At 32.4% G+C, this 22,305-nt stretch overlaps 1 protein-coding gene and 1 long non-coding RNA gene across 3 annotated transcripts in view; both read right to left on the reverse strand.

Moving 5' to 3' along the window:
• The window catches only part of LOC143204882 (uncharacterized), a 259,151-nt gene that overhangs the window by 63,984 nt on the left and 172,862 nt on the right, over positions 1-22,305 (reverse strand). The window lies entirely within an intron of this gene.
• Positions 2,052-2,952, reverse strand: LOC143205316 (uncharacterized). Its single transcript, XR_013007793.1, has 4 exons — positions 2,822-2,952; positions 2,594-2,762; positions 2,249-2,392; positions 2,052-2,189 (listed from the first exon to the last, which is right to left on the reverse strand). It is a non-coding gene; the product is annotated as an uncharacterized LOC143205316 (long non-coding RNA).

Below are 22,305 nucleotides of genomic sequence, written 5' to 3' on the forward strand. Positions count from 1 at the left end.
GTTGCATGTTGGCAAGACTGCTTTCTTGTAAATAATATGACCGCTATATAATGCTCAATTTACATGCCAACTATTGTAAGTTTACTACATGTTAAAGCATCATCGGCGAAGGATTTATAAAAGTGAATGAAACCCAAAGTTAACTGACAGAGACCGACAGATTAAAAAGGATTGTGACTCAACACTCACTTGTTTAATACTGTTTTAACTAAAACAGAGCTGCGAAAAGTTGACACTCATAACGTAGATGAAATAATCATAAAACCCAGACATTTGACGACTAGCAGAATTTGGTATCATTCTGTGAATCATTGTCTACTCCATGAAGAATTGCAGCTATTTTGACACCAGATGGTGGTTCAGTACCTTATTAATTAATAAATACTAGTGATAGCCCTGCTGTCGAAATTCGACCGCAATTTTAAGTTATTCGTGATTTTGTTTTTACTTGTCTCATACTTGAGGAAAGAGGATAATGATCAAAGCTAGGAAACACTCATTAATCTTTTTTAAATAGAATATACTTAAACATAATTTCCACTAAACAGGTCTCCATAATCAACAAAGTACTGACAAACTTAGTTATATTAAAGTATTGAAACAAAGATTATTTTCAGAACGGTAACAGCTTTTAGCATCAAATGTAAATATATATCATATAAGAACATAAATATAGAATATTAAATGGAGCGATATATGTTTGTACGTTAAAACAAAAATACTACAATTGGGCTTTTTTTAATTCTTATTTTTGCAATATTAAACTAATATATATTGACTTTTCAATACTTAGATCTATAAAGCAAATAATTAAAATAATCGGTAAAAGATTTAAAGAATAAATTGTTATAGAGTTATATATTTTATTGCATTAACTGCCAGTACCTTAATAACTATCAACGCTTTAAAATATTTACCAAATTACTGTTAAAAATTCATAATTTCTTCTATTTGTACCATGTGTGCCATCTACGCAAATTATGTAATTAAATAGTTCCCAATGCTAGTACTAATGAAATGCACACTCACCTCTAATACAATGATATACCATGTCTCCTGTACCGTATCAATTGCTACCAGTTCTTGAGAAAGAACATTTTTTTTAGCTGTTTTGAATTCATGAGATATCAAATATATACAAATACTTAAAATTGTAAATGGATTATTTTATTATGCATTTCAAAAAGGTGCTTGCGAAACTCTAAATACCTACTAAACACAGAGGACATGATCCTTGTTATTCTCCAATGTTAATGTATCTTAGGATAAAATTCTCGCATATGTCCTGTATTCCTTTCACAGCTGAAAACACAGATAAAACGCAGATATTAATTTGTTGCCACTATAAATAATGTAAAATATATGATGATATTTTAGTTTTAGTTTAAGTTTTAAATCGTAACTGCCGCAACTCCGTGATAGTTTCAACAATACAGAAATAATCCCAGGTTATACAAAATCTAAAACAACACGGCTTAAAAGTAAATAGAACCAATTAATAATGTCTTAACTGACCAAATTTCCATTTTTATATCACTTCAAATAAAAAACGCAAGGATTTGTCTTGATGGTGTGTGATTTAAAAATTAACTTAATGAAATTAGAGCCTAAAGTATTTGTGTATCTATTTTCTGTTACTAATCTGACGACTATTTTTATAGGACATATTACACAAATATTTTAGGCCAAAAAATTCTTCCTCGGTATAGGCTTTAACCATGCCAAATTTTACGACCCTCCGTGCTTCTGTTTTTGTTAAAGATAGAGAGATACAATTTTTGCTATGTCAATTAATATATAACATATCTTTATTTAAAGTTTATTTGTATATGCGTCATCGAAATTTGTGACGTCAAAACGCCGCAATTTTGCCACATCAACATTGAGTTTTAGTTCAGTTTAATTATGACATACAACAAAATTCGAATTTAAATAAAATAATTTTAAACAAAAATACTGTTACCAAATATAATATATTTTAACATTATAGTACATCTAATGCATATAGTATGGAAGGACGTAAAACTACAATTAAGAACACAAGTATAATAGTTTGTAGGTTAGAGTTGTTCTATTATATTTACATTGAACTCCTTTCCACGACACCCATAAGATTGACTTCTACGTACTTATTTTTAAGTAATGGTATCCCCTGGAGAGGGATGCCAGCGGGAGATCAGTGGATCCACCTAATTAACAATTACATATTAAAGTAAAGTATTTTACTTTTATTCGAGAGCATATTTACCTTTAGTTGTTGTTTCCTTCGTTAATGTGCTTACTTGCCAATTCATCTTGATATCACTCTATATTTTATTTCTTCTGTTACTACTTGTGTACACCATTCTTGAAAAAATTAATCACTGTATTCTGTCTAATGCTTTTACTATATCTACAAAACCGTTAGTATTCATTCTCTACACTTACATTCTTATCTAATGGTCATGTTTAATTCTGAACAATTACAATCATATCTATACACACATATATTTCACACCCTAGAAAACCATTTTCCAGAGTTATATTCTATTAATTATGTGCATATCTTTAATTGTTTCAAAGTATATATCGATAAAATAGTTTGTGTACTCACTGTTCTTATACATTTCGTATATTTGATTTCGAATAGAACCAATATCAGGATTCGTCACCCACATCGTATGTAGTCGGGTTTCCTCGATTGAATCTAACGTATTGTTTTTCATTTTGTAAGCGATGTTATTCACAGTACCCACACTAATATTCAGCGCAGTAGCAACACCCTAAAACATTTTCAATACAATTTCAGCAACTTATAATATTTAATATCATCAATAATTACCTCTCTGAAGGAATTTATGGGCAAAAGGGGGACTTCACTATCTCGTTCCTTTTCGAAATAACTTATTAAAGCCGCAATCAATTTGTAATCCTAAATATCTATTGTTTTCGGCATTTTTAAAGAAAGTGATGTGATATATTATGGAGCGATTTAAAATTCATTAAAATAACCAAACGCTTGCTGGTTCATAACCCGTAATTATAATATTTTGAATAATTTTGCGTACGTTTGACAACCGGATGATTTTGACAAAAAATCAGTTAAAAATTATAAAAATAGATGGCAAAAAAATGATATATTAAAAGTAACAGGAACTGAAGAGCGCAACAAAGGAACATTGTGCGAACGCATGTGTCCATGTTTAGTGCCGAATCTCATCATTAAACTGAAATATTTTCTGGACATTACGTACACAAATGTGTAAGGCAGTGACCCGTGCGTCGAATAGTCGGAAAACGTCAAAAGGGAAAACAATTGTCCTATTATTGCCGTTCCTTAGTGCCCATTTTAGGAAATGTTTCGTTAAATGGTCTATAAAGTCAGGCAATAGAAATGGCGCTCGTTTTTGTTCTTGTAATATAACTGCTTCTTGATATCATCTCGACGGTTGTATTTGACAGTCATATTTCTGTCTTATGAGGCAATCGTGTTGCGTTTTGTCGTCTGCGTAAAAACGGCCTTGTTTTTACGATTTTATTTTTATTTATTTCCGTCTTTTATGCGTACGACATTTTACGAACGACATTAAATAATTGCGCCGACATATTTGACAAAATAACATTAAGATATTTATTAGTTCAGTTTTGTTCAATTTTTATTCCTAATGGGAAAACATTCAAATACAATTAAGTATAAAAATATAATATTTTTGCTTTTAACGCAAAATTTCGTAAATCATCAGATGTCTATCTTTTCTATTGTATATTTTTCTACGCATTAAATATAAAGTTAATAAAAGTTAAATAAATGTAAGTTAAATAATACAGCCCAGTTAAATGGCCATGCATATTTGTTTTTGAACCCTCTGTGCAGCTTTGTACCTCCGTTCAATCAGTCATCTCTTCTTTCCGTTATATAGAATAATAGTTTCAACTGAATTAATAGTTTTTGTTTTCTAAATCCTTTTACTTATTATAACTGGCTTGTCGGTAGGATTCCGATAAGATCATAAGCTGATCTCTTTTGAATTAATGGGAATAGAATTAATTATTAACAAAAGAAGACAGGTCGACGTAGCATTAATAATCGTTCTGCAGTTAGTCGAAGCATTTCTTGGTGTAGTTAGATGGAGTTCGGGCAATTGAAGATGTTCGACGTCTCCTAGCCATGAACTATTCCAATTAAGAAACATGAAACACCTATGAAAACACCACAAGTCCGTGGACTCCCGACATATGCATCGCAGTTCAATGTGTAAGGCCACCAACAGATGACTAAACTTGCTTTGAATTAACATAGTTTAGTGGAATTTCCAAAAATGAACCACCATCAAATAGGGATTGTAGGAGCTTATGGTTTAGCCGTAGATTAATGGAAACTGAAGTCACCAAAGCTGGGAATGTAATACGTAATGTAATATGTAATATGGCCCAGACTATCCGAATGATGAACGAGTGAGATGTGTTGGTATGCTTTCACCCTCAGTGTCCCTTCGTATCACCGTTCAACTAGATTCCTCTTTTATCCGTTAAATAAAATATGTTCAGTTTAAATTATTAGCCTTTATTTTCTACAAACTAACTTGCACTTATTATCACTACATAGTATAAAACAAAGTCGCCTTTTCTGTCCCTATATCCTTATGTGCGCTTAAATCTTTAAAACTACACAACGGATTTTCATGCGGTTTTTTCAATAGATAGAGTGATTCAAGAGGAAGGTTTATATGTATAATACATCATAATATACTAAGGCAACATTGCTAATTTTAGAGGTTTCTAACGTGATGTCGTAAATTAACCTATTTTTTTAGGCTTATTTAGCAATTAGCAAAAACGCTGGCTAACCCTACGAGTTAGATCAAATTAATGTACTGTAGTATTGTACACCATAAAAGGGTCTACAAAAAAGTCCCCGATTGAATATGTTTATCTTTTAGGGATAACCCACATTAACCATTTTTATTGTTTACTTTTTACGTGAGAAAATGGCTTATTTACGAAGCTATTTTAAGCAATACAGCATTAATCCTTATCGAATTAAGTACCTTAAATACAGTGTGCAATTAATATAGATCAATATGGTTCCTTACAGCATGTAAATTAAACAAATATTTTCGGAGATATTACAAATTTAAAATTTGCGTTTAAAAATGTGTAATGTAATAAAAATTGTATGAATTTAGATATTCCAAAGATAGCAGGAAATCTTCATAGTAAGTATAGGGGAAGAGGAATTGTTTTACTCCAAATTTAATGCGTGCAGGCCAAGGGCAGTAATGCATGAACCAAAAATACTGGATCGATTTTAATCATGTTTTCATTGAGTGATATAGGCATATATATTTTATGCCCGTGCAAAGTCGGAGCGGGCCGCTATGTTTTTATATACAACGTTCATATTTTTTCTGTAGTGTATTTAATTTAGTATCAGCATTGCACCCGTGCGAAGCCGGGGCAGGTCGCTAGTAGCTTATATACGTCAATTTTTTCATCCTCCATCAATTTTTTTTTATAATTTAAGTTGTTATAATTTGTCAAAGTTAGGTTGTAATTCATCAACCATGCTTTTCCCCACTTTTCACAAATCACAGAGACGTTTTTTTTGTTCACAATTTTTAATATTTTTATGAAAAGTGAAATTCCACGCCATGATGTATGAATAGAAAGATGTTATAGTCGAAACAGATAATGCCTGATCAATTGACGGGTATTTGAAGCACTATTTGCCCTACGTCAGGATTTGAAACTTTGGTTTGAACAACATTCAGTGCAACGTGGCTTGAATTCATATGAAACCACTTCAGAGAAATGGCTCACTCATGTCACTCATATTATTAGACAAGCTGACCCGGCAGATTTCGTACTGCCTCAGTCGATAAATAAAAAACCTAATAATGTGTAATTAATAAAAAATGCTCGGTATGAACGAATTTTTATTATTATTTTCGATTAACTACACATGATGTTTCATACTTAAAAAACAAAGTTTTCCTGAAATACTGATTATTTATAAGGTTTCAATTAGATATTTATAGACACACACAGTTACCATACAGTTTGTTAATCAATTTAAAGCTTTCTGATAAACTATATTTTTTGTTTTGTTTTGTGGTCCGTAAATAAACAAAGATTATGGATTTTACACGCGCCAACACGCGACGTATAATTGTCCATGCGCGAAACGGGGAAACTCCAGGTTAATTCCGCAAACTTTCCAACGGCTGGCCTTGATATTTACTTATGGTCATCGTAAAGGGCAGACGTACTGGAAATTGCAAACGTTTCAAATCGAATGGTAAATCCGTTGGAATCATCGGTATACGCGGGATCAAAACATCATCTCCTTTGTATTTTCTCTTTATCATTGTTGTTATGCCTCAATGACGCTATTCATCATCTTTTTCACAGCCAGTCTTGTGCCGTTGTGATGAATGTTATGCAGCATGATGACAACTGATCCTACTTTTAACTACAAATTGTGAAGTGGTAATACAATTTCAGTGAATTCAAAAACTCCATGGGATCGTTGACTACGTCGTCCTGGTTCATAACGGTGTCGGCTGATTCGAAGGAAACCAACTGTCACGGAAGAAAATTCTGAATGGTCGCATTCAGATCCTGGAAAATCTCTAATCCTTGACTTTTTTCCTTCTGGCCATTTTCTAAATGGACTGCCAAATGTACTACTGTAGGGTGTCTTTCATGGATCGCAAATGAAAAGATACGTCAAATTGCTTCGTTGCTACTTACATAGCGACCCAACTGGTACTGTGATATTCTGTCATTTGCACTAGTTACAGCGAAGACGGCCATATCGCTACCTTTGTTAACATATTTACGTGTGTATTTTATCGACTTCACTGAGTTACAATATTCCACATTGATGTGAGCCTCAAAAGCTTTGGATAATATTGGCGAGTATGATACGATCCAACGATTGTCTACATCAACATTTTGTCCTCTTACCTTCACAACTACCGATTGTCCATTATACGTAACTGATTGCCAACGATACAATCATCCATCATTTCCCGTTATGGTTTCAGCAATCAAGTCTCTTAGCTATCGCTTCGAACAATTGCTGTCAACCATACAAAGTGAATTGTAGTTGAAAACTCCGCAAGGTCCATGTAACATGTGTTTGGTAACTACTGCATGCAATTTTGGATCAACTGTGGGAAAGTGAGCATGAAATTGTCCTGTATAATATTTATAGCGCCAAATGATTTTATCTGCTGTTATATTTCTGAATGTCCATCATTTCCAATCATTTCCAATCTCAGAAACTAAAGAGCGTAAAGCGTGGCAATTTTACTTTGCCTCCAGCATAATAATAATCCAGTAGATTCACCACTGTATTTTAATGCCTTATTATTGTCAATTGAAATTATTGTCATTTCCTCAATTGCTACCGATTTGTTGGCACAACAATCTATTGCCGCATCATAGTGGAATGCAGCTCGGTCCAGGATCACAGGAGCTCTGTGTCTGCGGAACCGCTCAATTTCATTATATCGTGCTCGCTGTTGTTGTGTTTGATATGCACGAACTATTTTCTTAAACTGTCTCTCTCTGGTCATCAGTGCGGTTAGCACGTGAAGTAGCTCTTCGCACACTTGATTGACTGCGACGACCTCCGTCAGGTTATCTTCTCCTGGGCATCTTAAATTGTAATTAATCAATATGGGAAAATGTCTCGCGCCTTTAGCAGTAAAGTGTTACTATCACAAACAGTCAACAAAAAAAAAACGAGCACATAATTTGAAATGTCACTATCACAAAGGATCACCGAAGTTAAAAAAGTTCGTCTGCACGTAGATTGTCGGATTCGATGCTCGACACCAAAGAAGAAACAAAATTGTTGTTTTTATTTCATTTCGAGTATTTCCGTATTTATTCACCTTTTAAACCTTTTCTAGACTTTCACAAATAATTCAAGACCAAAATTATCCAAATCGGAACGCCAGATCATGATACATTCATGTAGGGTAGGGTATCTCATTGAAGAACTTTGGATTGTCGTAAATTCATGACTTATGAACAAATAAACATAAAATGGATTCGAGAACAGTGTTGCATGTATCTTATGTGTTACGTTGGTGCACCATTTACAAGCTATAAGAGCTAATAATTTCAGATTCACTATATTCGACAAAAGCTTAGAATACATTAGTGGTAAATTCATCATTTTTTCATCCATTCATATAGCTCCTATATGAGAAAATACAATTTTTAAAACTTCATAAAACTTTAAAACAAACACTTTCAATTTCTTGATGGAAATGGAAAGAAATGGAACATGGTTGAACGACTTTACGGACAATATTTTCGAATCATAAATAATTTAATATATACGGAATCATCAGTTCCAACCACATTTCAGTCATTCATAACCGACTAAAAAGTCATATCAATGGCACTATATATTACCTCTCTCGTGAAGCTTACTGTTTGTGATACAATTATTTGAACTCACTGGTACTCAACTGTACCTTCGGTCTCAATTTAATTTTGAAGATATTCTCAATTACTCTACTGTATTACTTGTTTCTATAGTATAGCCTTTGGATATTCCTTAAATTCAAATAAACTACAGTTTAATAATGGAGCTCCTGCAAGTCCATACGACTATTTCCGTTTGGTGACTTTAGATTATAAACAATTTTTTTTAACTTCTTCCTGTGATGCTTGTGCGGATTCAACAGTCTAAATTGTTACTTAGTAGTTCTCAATTCTAACAGTTCATGGCTAAAGGGGACTTTAATTCTTTCAATTCTCCTTTGGCATTCTTACAGTTTCAACCTTGGTACTTTCTCCCAAACTCACAAATTATGTCCTAGCCTAGTCAGATCCTTTTTCCTTAATAAGCTACTATGTAACAATGAAGTTGGTTTTGGTTCATTAATTGAGTTCTGCCATTTACGAAACTTGTCAAACAAAACATTTTAATTTAGCTGAAAACTATTCCAACTAGTTGTTGCATCTAGGGCTGCTCAGATAATACTGCCAATGAAACATTTTAATAAAAACATTAATTTAAACTCATTAAGCCATCATATATTTCAGTCACGCTTATATTAACTTGAGATATTTAATCCAATTGTTCACTTATTACCTGTAATAAATTAATCAGTAACATTACGTATGTCATATATATTTATATCCCCAAACAAACATTAATAAAATATAGAAATATTAAATAATGATTCAAAAAACACTAAAAATTGTTAACAAACATGTGTAAAATTGAGGAATGCTGAATGCATTGAAATAATAAGCAAATATTAATAACTATTTAATAACCATAAGAGTACAGTGTGTGCACTGTTACAACAAACCCACACATCATTCGAAGTTTTAATGTTGTTAGCAATGTTAAAATAGAAATAACGAGCTCCGTTATTCTATTACAGCTGTTTGCTTTATCTTAAGTGTATATTGGCTTCACATTATTTCGTTTAATTAACTTTTCATTTTATGTATATGTAATTTTCAGAACATGTTGTCTGGTAGTTCCTGACGGAGATAATTTGCAATTTGAATGAAAGTAAACAGTCTTCCTCGTCGAATATAAATGTAAAATGTTTATTTTAATTGAGCAAATGTTTTGAATAGGTTAGAATATTGTTCGTGCATTTAATTTTCAGAACTTGAATCAATACGTTTTTTCCGCGATTTTAACTATGCGGAATGTTCTTTTATGATAAAAACATCTTCAGTTTATATATATTATTAATAGACTTTTAAACAGTCTACAATGTTGTAATTTGTTTGATAAATATATTATTCATGTATTATGTAAGTAAAAGGACGGTTTATTTAAATTAAAGTAGAAGGTAATATTTTCAGTGTTTATGAATAAAAATTACTACAAGCTCCTTCTGTATTGTAATGTATTTCTGTTTTTAATGATAACAACACAATAGCTACTTAAATTAGATGCAGTGGTTTATCGAACCTACGAGTTAATGCAGACTCTACGGAGACTGCGGATGAGATAAAATCCTCGGTATATTAAACCTATCGACTAGCCAGTAACTAACTCAGAGACCATTCGAGAAAATATCAGAACTTATCTAATCTATTTATAGGAGTAACTTCTTGTCCGTTGTCGGATTTTACACCTTTACGTATGGGCTAGCATACAGTTTTTCTGTCCTTACGAGACTCAAGAACACTCAACACAGGACCCCAGATGGTGAAGGTGTGCTTCAGTCATCGTATGGGAAAAATCTAAATGTACGAAGGTAGTTAGGTAAATACTTAGCCTCAACGCCCTGTGGCGCCACTATCTCAAAACAATCATGTAGTAGTGTAGTTTACTATCGTGTAGTAGATTCTCGTACTCGTAGTTTTGTTTAGGCCGCATGAGGAAACGGGTGTGTTCGCGCATTTTAGAAAAATTGAAAAATGTAATATCGGTCGGTGATTCGATTCCAGTTAATGGAAGGAACATCGCGCAGCGAAATCAAAAAATGCTTGGATGCTGTGCACGGTTACTCTTCTCCTTCACTGACAACCGTCGAAAGTAGGTTTAAGGAGTCTCAACGTAGTCCCACGTCAGTTTTTGATGGATCACGACTAGATACCATGAAGTGGCGTGTTTTTTCACTCCGGACAATAAGAGCAACCGTGAGACCACTTCAAAGCAGGGTTTGATGCTTTTTAAGCACAATCCCAAGGAGTTTTGCATCATTTCGTAACCGTTGAAGAAATATGGATCCGCTCTTATACACCAAACACCTAGGAATATTCAAATTAGTGGACTTCACCCGACGCACGTACTCCGAAGCGGGCAAAAACTGTCCTATCGGTTGGAAGGGCGACTACATGGAGAAAGGCAATATGGTCACAGCGCTGTCCTATGCCGAATTAGTGGACCGAAGAAACACCTTCATTTGGCGAAGAAATAATTGCTCTTCCACCATGACAATCATAACTTGACGTTAACAAGTAGTCATTCATAGGAAAGTATTACAACGGCATATTATACTCGTTTAACAAGAGTATGCACGACTTTAATTGCCTCGTCCAATCAAGTTCGGATCTACAGACATAGCACAACTAAGTACAAATCCTTATTAATTGCGTGAAGTGTGCAGAGATATACGACTCCAGAAGATTCGAAAAGATAGAGATATCTTCTAAATGCTATAACATAGAGGTATCGCGCACCACCAACTTCATGGACTATAAGAAGGCCATTCAATATGTACATAATAATCAGCCTCCTAGCCATCTCCCAAGACCCGTATGGAATCCACAGGATAACTCCAAATTTGCCACAATATAACCGAGCCAATTCCAACCCCAATGTCCGTCAATACTAGTTATTGCCACAAAATAACTAAAAAGCATTTTAGTAGCGCTGAAATCTAAATCATCTAAGAATAGTGATCAATAGGCCGCTAAATAACAGAGAATAAGGATTCCCTGACATCAACCGCTCAATTTGTTTTCTTTAAAAATATATCAAGGCAGTGATCATCAAAGGTTCCTCACAAACTTCGTCGCATGAAGCCAAATCAGCCAACATACAAAAGAGTTAGCTTAACACTATTATTTCAATGCACACATAGACAAAAAGCAAAAAGTATGGCCTCAAAGATTTCGATTTTAGTTTAGTAACTATATTTGTGTTAGGTATAAGACTCTATGAATCAAACTTAAAATTAGACATATTAAGTTTAGAAAAATTATTAAGTTTCCGAAGTCTCATAATATTATTATTTTTGAATATTTCTGCTTCCATTTTATGAGTTGATAGTAGAAGGTCGAATTAATGGATTGGCCAGGTTCGACCAGCTCACGATCATAAACAAATGCCTTCCAATCCCACGAAAAATTAGCCTGATTTCGTTTTCCCTCCATTTTCCCGTCTCGAAATAAGTTTCAAAATAACCTTTGGCGGGGTCACCAAATGACGTTACCTCTACCACACATCATCAGCTGCCAAAACTGTTTTTTCCCATCACAAAACATAGACTCCGAACATCAAACCATATTCCTCATTATCTATATACATAATGACTTCTTAATATAAATTCATTTTATTCCACTTTGTTCGTACCCATCTACAACCTATATCCAGTAACATTCAATGAGTTAGTGTTAAATATTTCGAAAGACTATCAGTGCACTTGCCAGTATGCTGAAGTCAGAGAAATAGCGATGTGACGATATGTGATGTGTGATAAACTAAGTACGTAAACAAATATAAAAAAGTTGTGTATTTTCTTTCCAAGGAAAAAAATATTACAAGGTAGGAACCAGCCAGTATAAGTTTTGAATATCTTTAATTATATCCAAAGTATAGCTAACGTAATATCGAGGTAAATAATACTATTGACAACAACAAGTTTATTGTGAATATGAGTTTCGAATAATTTTGTTCTTTTTCACATAGAAAATAATATAAAAAGTTATATTCAATATACTGTGATTGGTTTAGGGGTACAAGTGTGTATGAAGTCAGTATCCCTTTCTACACGATTCGAATTCCAACGAGACAGATGAAAATGAACCCCTAAATGGACTCACTGAACATTCATTAATATTTTCATAGGTTCTCTAAAATTTTTCTTTTTAATTTTAAAATTTTATGCTTTTATTTCCGGTAATATTTTAGTACTCCAACTTTTAATTTTTTTATTATTTAATTATTACATTTTTACGAGACCTTTCCGGCTAACCTATAATTTGTCTTTATGATAACTTAAATCTAAGTATAAGACTAGAAGGATCCATCGGCCTTATCTCAGTCTCTGGTTAAAAAACGTTTATATATGTCAATGTTATATTTTTTAATATATGCAAGATCAGATGGTTTGATTCTTTTGAGTCTGTGTCCTGTTCTGATGGTATCCAAAAGCTGCAATACTTACAATATTCATAAGAATGGAATCTTTCCATTCCAATTCGCTTGATTTCTTGACTGACTGTAGGTATCTGAAGGTCTCGAGGTAGGTAATCAATCCTATAGTATTTGGGTGTGCCCATAATACCTCTCAGGATTATGTTCTGGAAAAATTGTATTTTTTTACGTTACTCTTTGCAGAATATCCCTATAATTGAACTCCGTATGTCGATATAGGTTTCAGTATTTGCTTATATAATGGCAATTTATTATGTACTGATAATTGTGATTTTCTTCCAATCAGCCAGTACTATCTCCTATATTTCAAATCCAGTTCTTTTCTTTTCTTCTTTATATGTTCCCTCCAGCGAAGTTTTGCATCAAGATTCATTTCGAGTTTTGAGTCCATTTGATATGGAATGATAGTATTATTTTATGTTTTTGGTGCCTGTATGGTCTGATTGTAGGTGAACTGCACATGCACAGATTTACTTTCGTTTTGTATTTTCCAAGATTGTGTCCAATTTGTCACTTGCCTGTTGTAGTTTTCATGAGACTTCTTCACTATTGTCTCCAACAGCTATAATCGCTGTATCGTCATCAAATATAACCATCGTAATATTATCCATTTGTGGTATATCACAAGTGTAGAGTAGATACAGCATTGGCCCCAATACTCATCCTTGTGGTACACCTGCTTTACCTTCTTTTATTGTAGAATAAGCGTCTTAATAAAATAAATATATTTTTAATAAATTCCCTATATTTATTAAAAAACAATATTTTGGTCATTCTTTATTATAATCAAGCTCGTATATCACCGTTTGGGCTATTCTCTAAATTCAAAGATTTAAAGAAATCGGATAAAACAGCTATCTAGAGCATTGAAAAATAAATTGTATCTAAAAAAAGGAATAGTTCGAGAAATAGATTTAATGATATTAACGTATCCATTATTCAACATAAGCCCATAAAAATATAATTAAGCGCCTGGAATAGAAAGTAAAGCAGCAACAGCGGCAACAAACAGACGAAAATTTAAATATCTCCGGAATAGAGAGTCGTATTTACAATACCACTAAATATACATTGTATTTTGAAGCATACATGTATGTGCACAACTGCAGTAAACATATTCAGCTTAATGAACTTGAACCGCTCCAGTCATATTACATGAGGTATAAATAACGAAACCTTCAGCGCCATTAACAACGCTCATTTACCGCAACGTTTGTATTTACTTTACGTCGGTTTCTTTGTCGATTTACCTTTTAATTTGTGAGAAGTCAGTGAATACAAAACTAACATCATTGTAGAGTTATCTTATACATTAATACATCAATAGAATATACAACATATCGAAGGGGAAGTTAGCTATGTAATATTTTTCAGATTGTTTCGTGATTTTATATTAGGTATTATGGGTTGTATATAATAGGTCAATTGAAAACTCCCTGGCCTGGTATATAGATGGCGCTACTAGAATTAAATCCATATTTTTGTAGTTAGCCCTAACCCTCAAAAGATGCGTGTAAAAATTTGACAGCCGTCGGGTCAGATATGAATTATAGCATTTTTGAAGCAACTTTTGTTATTGTGAAAAGAATTGATAAAAAAGAATCTCGCGAGTTGATAAAATATTTCTTCTTGATGGGAAAAAATACAGTTGAAGCAAAAACTTGGCTTGATGCCGAGTTTCCGGACACTGCCCTAGGAAAGTCAACCATCAAGGATTGATGTGCTAAGTTTAGACGTGGGGAAATGAGCGCAGAAGACGGTGAAGGCAGTGGACGCCCAAAAGGGGTTGTTACCGATCAAAACATTTAAAAAATCCACAAAATGATTTTGAATGACCGTAAATTGAAATTGAAATGAATAGTTCAAACATTCTAAAGATATCAACTCAACGTCTACATCGTATCATTCACGAATATTTGGGTATGAGAAAGCTCTGTGCAAAGTGGTTGCCGCGCGAGCTCACTTTTGACCAAAAACAACGAGGAGTTGAAGGTTCAGAGTACCGTTTGAAGATGATCAAGCGTAAAAAAAACGAGCTTTTGCGTCGATATGTGACAATGGATGAAACATAGCTCCATTGTTTCACTGCAAAGTGAAATCAACACTCATCCGTGTGGATTGCACACGAAGAACCCGCTCCAAAGCGCGGGAAAACGCTACAGTCGGCTGACAAGGTTATGGCATCTATATTTTGGAATGCGCATGGAATAATTTTCATTGACAACCTTGGAAAAAGAAGGACCATCAACAGCGACTATTACTTAGCTCTACTGGACCGTTTGAAGGATGAAATCGCCGAAAAACGGCCGCATTTGAAAAAAAAGAAAGTGCTGCTTCACCAAGACAATGCACCGTATCACAAGTCAGTGAAAACGATGGCTAAAAACCATGAATTGGGCTTCGAATTGCTTCATCATCTACCGTATTCTCCAGATGACCCCAGGAACTATCTCTTGTTCTCAGATCTCAAAATAATGCTCGCTGGGAAGAAATTTGTGTCGAATGAAGAGGTGATCGCCGAAACTATTTTGAAGCAAAGGACAAATCGTACTACAAAAATGGTATCTAAAAGTTGGAGGTTCGCTATAATCGGTGTATCACTCTTGAAGGAAATTATGTTGAATAAAAAAACAATTTTGCCAAAAATGTGTTTTAGTATGGTAGGCCGGGGACTTTTTAATTGACCTATTATATATATGAGTATTCGGTTCGAGCTGTTTCAGCACATTCACAGCAAACACATGCATATATTTTGCCTTTTATCCATGCTCCGAAAAAGCATTAATATTTACCATTATGTTAGTTATGCAAGACGAGTGCAGGATAAATACAGTATATATTTGCAAAATTAAAATTAAATTATACCACTTAAGCTAAAGTTACGAATAAAGATTTCAACATTGTACAAGCTTATGTGGTTAGGTTCTTTTCAATCTTCTGATTTCTTGCATGTTGTCCAATAGCTCTATCTACCACGGTGCTGTAATTTAGTAACCATATTTCATGTAATCAATTGAAGAATTTGTTTTGACAGCATTATATATGAACGTCTATTTCCAAATAGGCTCTATAATTGACTGACAAACTAATATCTCTGATTATATGTCAAACTCGGTGTATCTTCCGACTGACTAGTACTTTGAAAGTCAGATCTGATCTTTGACAGTCTGATCTACTCTGCTTTTTATCTAATGTGATGTTTCCTACAAGAATGCCTACGAATTAATGTTATGTTTACATTAAATGTGCAGTCAGCTTATAAAAAATGTAATATAATGAAAAATCGCAAATTTAATCCAAATCGTATATAATTCTGTTTGTATATAATAAAAAGTTTGTAAAACAGAACCTAAATATGTATAGACAAAAATAGTTAGGTGTTACACTGGATTTGGATAAATGAAATCAATAAATGTGGAAGTGGTTACAAGTTATATAACTATTGCAACCTTATATAGTTCAAGGATGTCAAGAAAACAAAACGGTTTGAACAGGCTTCTTGGGGTAAATATGTGAGGTAGTATCAGCTAAAAAATGTTGTTGCTCTGGTTATATATAGGAATGTTTTTTCTATATTTGAAAATCCTGAAACTGTTGATTTTTTGAACTGAAAAATGAAAACTGTTGTTTGTGTTTATTCAAAAATAGTTAATTATTTGCTTGCTCATTAAAATAGATTCATATAATATTTTTGATGTATTTATCTATGGGATCATACAGTAGCTCTAATATAATCCTGGAGTATTGTTAGAGGATAGAGATAAACAATATAAAGATAAAGTATATGGATACATATAAATATATAGATAAGATATAGATATATAATATATAGATAAAGTATATAGAAAATATATAGATATAAACAATAGAGAAATAAACAATTGTCTATTATTAGGAAGAGAGTTAGGTATGATAGAGCAGTTCGTCAAAAAGTTGGACAAGGAAGGAGAGTGCTTCCAAATTCGGACACTTATGACAGATATAAACTTTATATAAGATTCAATGATGACAGTTTTGTTTTGATAATAGAAAAACCCTTATATAATTATAAAAGTTAAATTGTAAAAATTCTATAAAAAATTTTGGAAAAATGTTAAAAGTGTAGAAGGATATATATATATATATATATATATATATATATATATATATATATATATTGCAATATATTATATATAAATATATATATATAAATATATATATAAATATATATATATATATATATATATATATATATATAAATATATATATATATATAAATATATATATATAAATATATATATAAATATATATATATATATATATATATATATATATATATAAATATATATATATATAAATATATATATATAAATATATATATAAATATATATATATATATATATATATATATAAATATATATATATATATATATATAATATATTGCAAATTGCAGTTTGTAAATTTTATTCTGGCTTAAAGGAGACATAATGCTGTCTGAGGTGTCCGAACATGTAACCAAATCAACCTTTAAAAGCCGTCAGATCTCCAATATCAAAAAATTCTTCAAAACATTACTTATAATAATTATAGGTCATAATCAAGTCAATCAGCAAACTTTTATTTGACCAATTTCAAATCGTTACTTATTATTACTCTGATTAAAATGTCGAAGTCAATAGATAGTCAGAAACAGATTATGTCTCTAGTCAATAGGAGCGAATGGTAACCATAACATTCGTTAGAGAGGTAAGCATTGATACTATTAAATAATAAACTACTGGAGTTATTATTGGAAATACTTAATATATTTTTATATTATCTTGCAGCTACACTCAATATTAGTGTTAAAATATTTGAGAAAAATGAATGACAATATAATAATGTATTCTCCAAGAAGGAATCTATAAGTACATAAATACACCTTTATGTAGTTATGAACTTGAATAGAGTCTCTGAGAGTGCCAGTGACTGAATGAAACTATCTGAGTTTATGTGTCTAATGAGTATGAATATAAGTTGAATGCGACATTACGACGTTTTGACGTTTAGATGATGTGAGTTCACTGCTATTTTAGGTAGACTATATATAATATCATCTGATCAAAGTAATGAGAACATACAGATTCTAGAATAAGATTCAGTCCATGTAATGGAGACCAATTACTGAGGCTGTTACCTAAATTTTATCTATAACGTGGGGCAAAAGTCCCGCTACAATTTTGATTGCCTATAACTTTGTTCAAAGAAAAGATAAGTAGGTTTGATTTTCATTAAAAGTTTATTTGGTCTTTACGTTTTTCTTTCGTTATGATTGAAAAATTATATCGGCTAAATGGTGACCGCGATTCACTATGCACCTTTAGGCTCTTTTTGAGGCATTTTTCACAATATCCTGCAAAGCCTGATGGTAAATTTCTTCAATTTTCTGACGAATATTGTCTTTAAGATGTCGGATCCTTTGAGACTTATTCACATAATCTTTTGATCTTAAAAAACCCCATAAGAGAATCTAAAATGCTGTTGAATCCGGAGTTGAAAAACGTCATTGAATAATTGAATTGTTGAAGAAGCTGTCTGCGCTGTGGCCCTATCTTGCTGAAATCACAAGTCCTCTGGCCCTTGCTCTTCCATTTCAAGTACAAGAAAATTTCGAATCGTGTCTGAGAACCGTTCAGCAGTAACACTAACTGCAACACCAATGAGGTTTTCAGCATGAATACGACACTAAACAATTGTTTTTGGTACCAACCGACTGTTCTGTGTATTGACGTGGCCACTGATAAAAAAATAAGCTTCATCGCTTATTATCAATTTAGGCAAATAATCTTCAATTTTACCACACAGCCTTCAGACACTATTTCCGCTCGTTCTTGTGGCATATATTTATCCACAATAAAATTTGGACGTCTACACAACGCACAAAACTGGTAGCGGGACTTTTACCGCACCATATCTATTTTAGGTATGAAAAGAAATAATTATTGTCAACTCGGCAAATTATTAGATCGCTAAGGGCAATAAAAACTTATTTTTTAAAACAACATGTCTTTACAATATACACAAACTAATTTATAAGATTCATTTTGAACTGATCCAGTAAGTTCATTATTATTCATTTGTAAATCTCCCAACTTCGAGAATATTATATTCAGATTGTTAATTCCACTAAAATTCTATGCGCAACCACGAGATAATGGCGCATTGTGTCTGGAGGACAATTTGCCTATTTTAAATAAACCGAATCGGTATTTTTCCCCGGGATCTAGCATAAACCAGCACTTCCACCTGAGAGCGCAAATCCGAATTTCCAAGCCATGCGGATTATATTCGGAAAATTATACGTCATTAGTTTCAAGTATCGCCGAGAATCCCAAATAATGTGACAATGCCGGTATAAATGGATAGGATTTACTCGATTCTATTAGTCTTTAAATTAGTCTTCTAAATCCCCGCAGAGATTATTGCCCGAATATAGACCCATTAAAGCATGGATTAGACCCAAATTCGAAGAAATAAAAAACGTGCACATATTAACGCTGTATTTATTATAACAAAGCTGATCGATATTTAACGATTTCTTTATTAACTACCCACTTTTATTATGACACAAAAATCTTTATTAACACTTTATTTCTTTATCACCAGTCAACCAACAATGGACGAGCCTATAAAAGCCAATTCAAGTAGTTATTTCATCTTCATCATAATGCTAAATGGAACCAAGAAATATTTGGTTCTTTCTTGCACATTTTCGAAAGCGCATTTCCATCACTAATCAATGACATGCTATATTTTGGTCGATGATGATTTATCACTTGTGTTGTAAAATTCGTCACTGTAGAACTTCTCAGATCTTTGAGCGAAACACCTTTCATAGTTAGACGAGGAAATGTCCGAACTCTATAGAGTAACATCTGAACATTTTAGCAAATAAACTTTTAATAAATTGCAAATCACCGGGGTTTCTATTGAAAATATTTTTCGGGCGTTGCAGCTGCACTGAATATTAGTACGGGCACGGTCACCAAAATATCTCAAAAATAAAAAAACCATATAGACTTATAGTCACCAAAAAGAAACAGTTTTTATGCGAATCAGGTGACGAATCAAGATCAGCTGTTTGTTAGCTGTATCAGGGGTCAAATATAGGAAACGTAAAAAACAGTAAGTAGTTTCTTCAATCGAAACATAAATTAATAGTATTATATCAGAGAAAATTGTTAGTCTGGAAAGTACCCACAAAAATCCAAAACATATACAGCTATTTGACGGATGTAGAACATCCGTTCATAGACATTTGGATAATTTACGATTTAAGTGGTGTAAAGATAACCCACGAAGGAGTTTAATCGAACTCGAGATTGGTTTTAAAAGAACATATAACAAAATCAAGAAAATATTATTATATCAATTTATATATTTAAATGCGACATAAAATTTCAGAGTGGTACATTGGGCCGCTCATAGCAAGATGATAAGAAATATAGTGTAAAGACAACAAAAGTTGATGGAAAAAGGTATACGCTGGAATAACTATCGATTAGGTTTTGTTACTCATAAGATTTATTTCATTGAAGGCATATCGTTCATCATGCTAGAAACAGGAAGGGTTTTATTCCTAGTGCAGAATTCATGTTTTTCTCTAAGTCCAAGGGTGACTACGATGGAGAAATGAACCATAAATTGTTTTTGCAAGAGTTTGAAAATCAACTTTTAAAGAACTTGGAGGAACCAACAGTTACAGTTTAGTACAATGCACCATCTCTACCATATATATAATACACTGATGGGGAAAATCCCAAGAAGTACATCAACAAAGGCTGCAATTAAGAAATGGCTTAAATCATGTTAAGGAATGAAATATTTCAAATTGTTACTCGGTAAATACATATGAAATATTTATTTACATTTTATGTAATTTACTTTTTTAGAAATTAGAAATAAAAAGATACGTGGTAGATCACATTACTGAATGTTAAGGCCACAGAGTATAATGTCTTCCTCCCTATCACTGCATATTTAATCCAATTGAGTTGACATGGAGTATTGCAATAGACATTTAGGTCGTGAAGGATATTCAAACCAGAACTGTCTGGATTTATGGAAAGAGGCACAGTCGAAAATAAAACCTTCGGTTTGTGTGAGCTAGATCAGACACATTGAAGAAGAAACTGATAAATGGTAGAATCTTGAGCAAGTTTTTGATAGATAGGAAATAAACAGCTTAGTTATTAACTTGTTTAGTTTTTCTGAAAGTGATAGTAATTGAATAAAACTTAATGAATGTTGGTTTATGATTCAATGATGACAATTACCAAGACACGGTGACGAAAGAGGAAACAACTAAAGGTCAGTATACAATTAATATACTTTAATTGTAGGAAATTTATATATTAATATTATTATATAGGAGTGCCTACTAAAGGTTTATGAGCATGTGCGTTATTGTTCGGAATATAAATGAACATGTATGAGTAGAGAAATAGTACTAACTGTTTTTCAAATGGCAAAAGCGTTAGTTCAAATGCGGTGATCAAATCAAGTTTTATTAAGAAAGATGTATTCAGGTAGTAACAAAACAAACTAACGATAAATATAGTAACACCATAATGAATTTACAAGCATATATTGCATCGAAAGAAACAAGAACTAAGCGTAATACAGAAATATGCTCTCTAATGACAGTAAAATACATTACTTAGATATAAAATTGTTAATTAGGTGCATTAGGCATTCGGGGGATGCCACTACATAAAAAGACGCGCCTAGAACCCTACCTATACTAGTATGAAAAAAGTTCAATGTATATATAATAAAACAACTCTAACATATAAACTATAGATACTGTATAATTCATTGTAGTTTTAAGTTTTTCGATAATATATGCGTTAGATGTACTATAACGTAAAACAAATTATAATACATAATATTTTTGTTTCATTATTTTATTTATATTAAAATTTTGTTATATGCCATTGCCAAAATGTACTAAAACTCAGATTTGCTGCGGCAACATTGCGACGTTTTGACAGGTTATCCGTGTCACTGTTTTGTGTTTTGAATAAATTATATTTGCAACAATCGATTCGTCGGTAATACCTAGACTCTGTGACTATAAGTAAAATAAAAATTTTGTGTATTCACAAAATTTCACCACTGTGTATTCCAGGCACACTAACCATGAAATGTCCTAGAATATTAAAGAATTTTAAGTATAAATACTATTAACTCTTGGCAAGAGTTATGTATTATAAATGCGGGTAATAACTATAAATATTAAGCAATAATAGCACAATCGCCACTTGGCAACTGTGAGAATAGTATTATTGAAATCAAGTGCTCTATAATTGGTAAAACAAATCAAAACTGGTTCGACAGCAAACCTTTGTATTTTACAAGGCTATTAAAATACTAATTTTACATAGCTAAACAACATTATGACACGAACAAATGAGGCCTAACATTAAAT

The sequence above is a fragment of the Rhynchophorus ferrugineus genome, unplaced genomic scaffold, assembly GCF_030347505.1.
Source record: "Rhynchophorus ferrugineus isolate W39M unplaced genomic scaffold, kcgeb_rfMv2 rfM11, whole genome shotgun sequence".
Lineage (NCBI taxonomy): Eukaryota > Metazoa > Arthropoda > Insecta > Coleoptera > Curculionidae > Rhynchophorus > Rhynchophorus ferrugineus.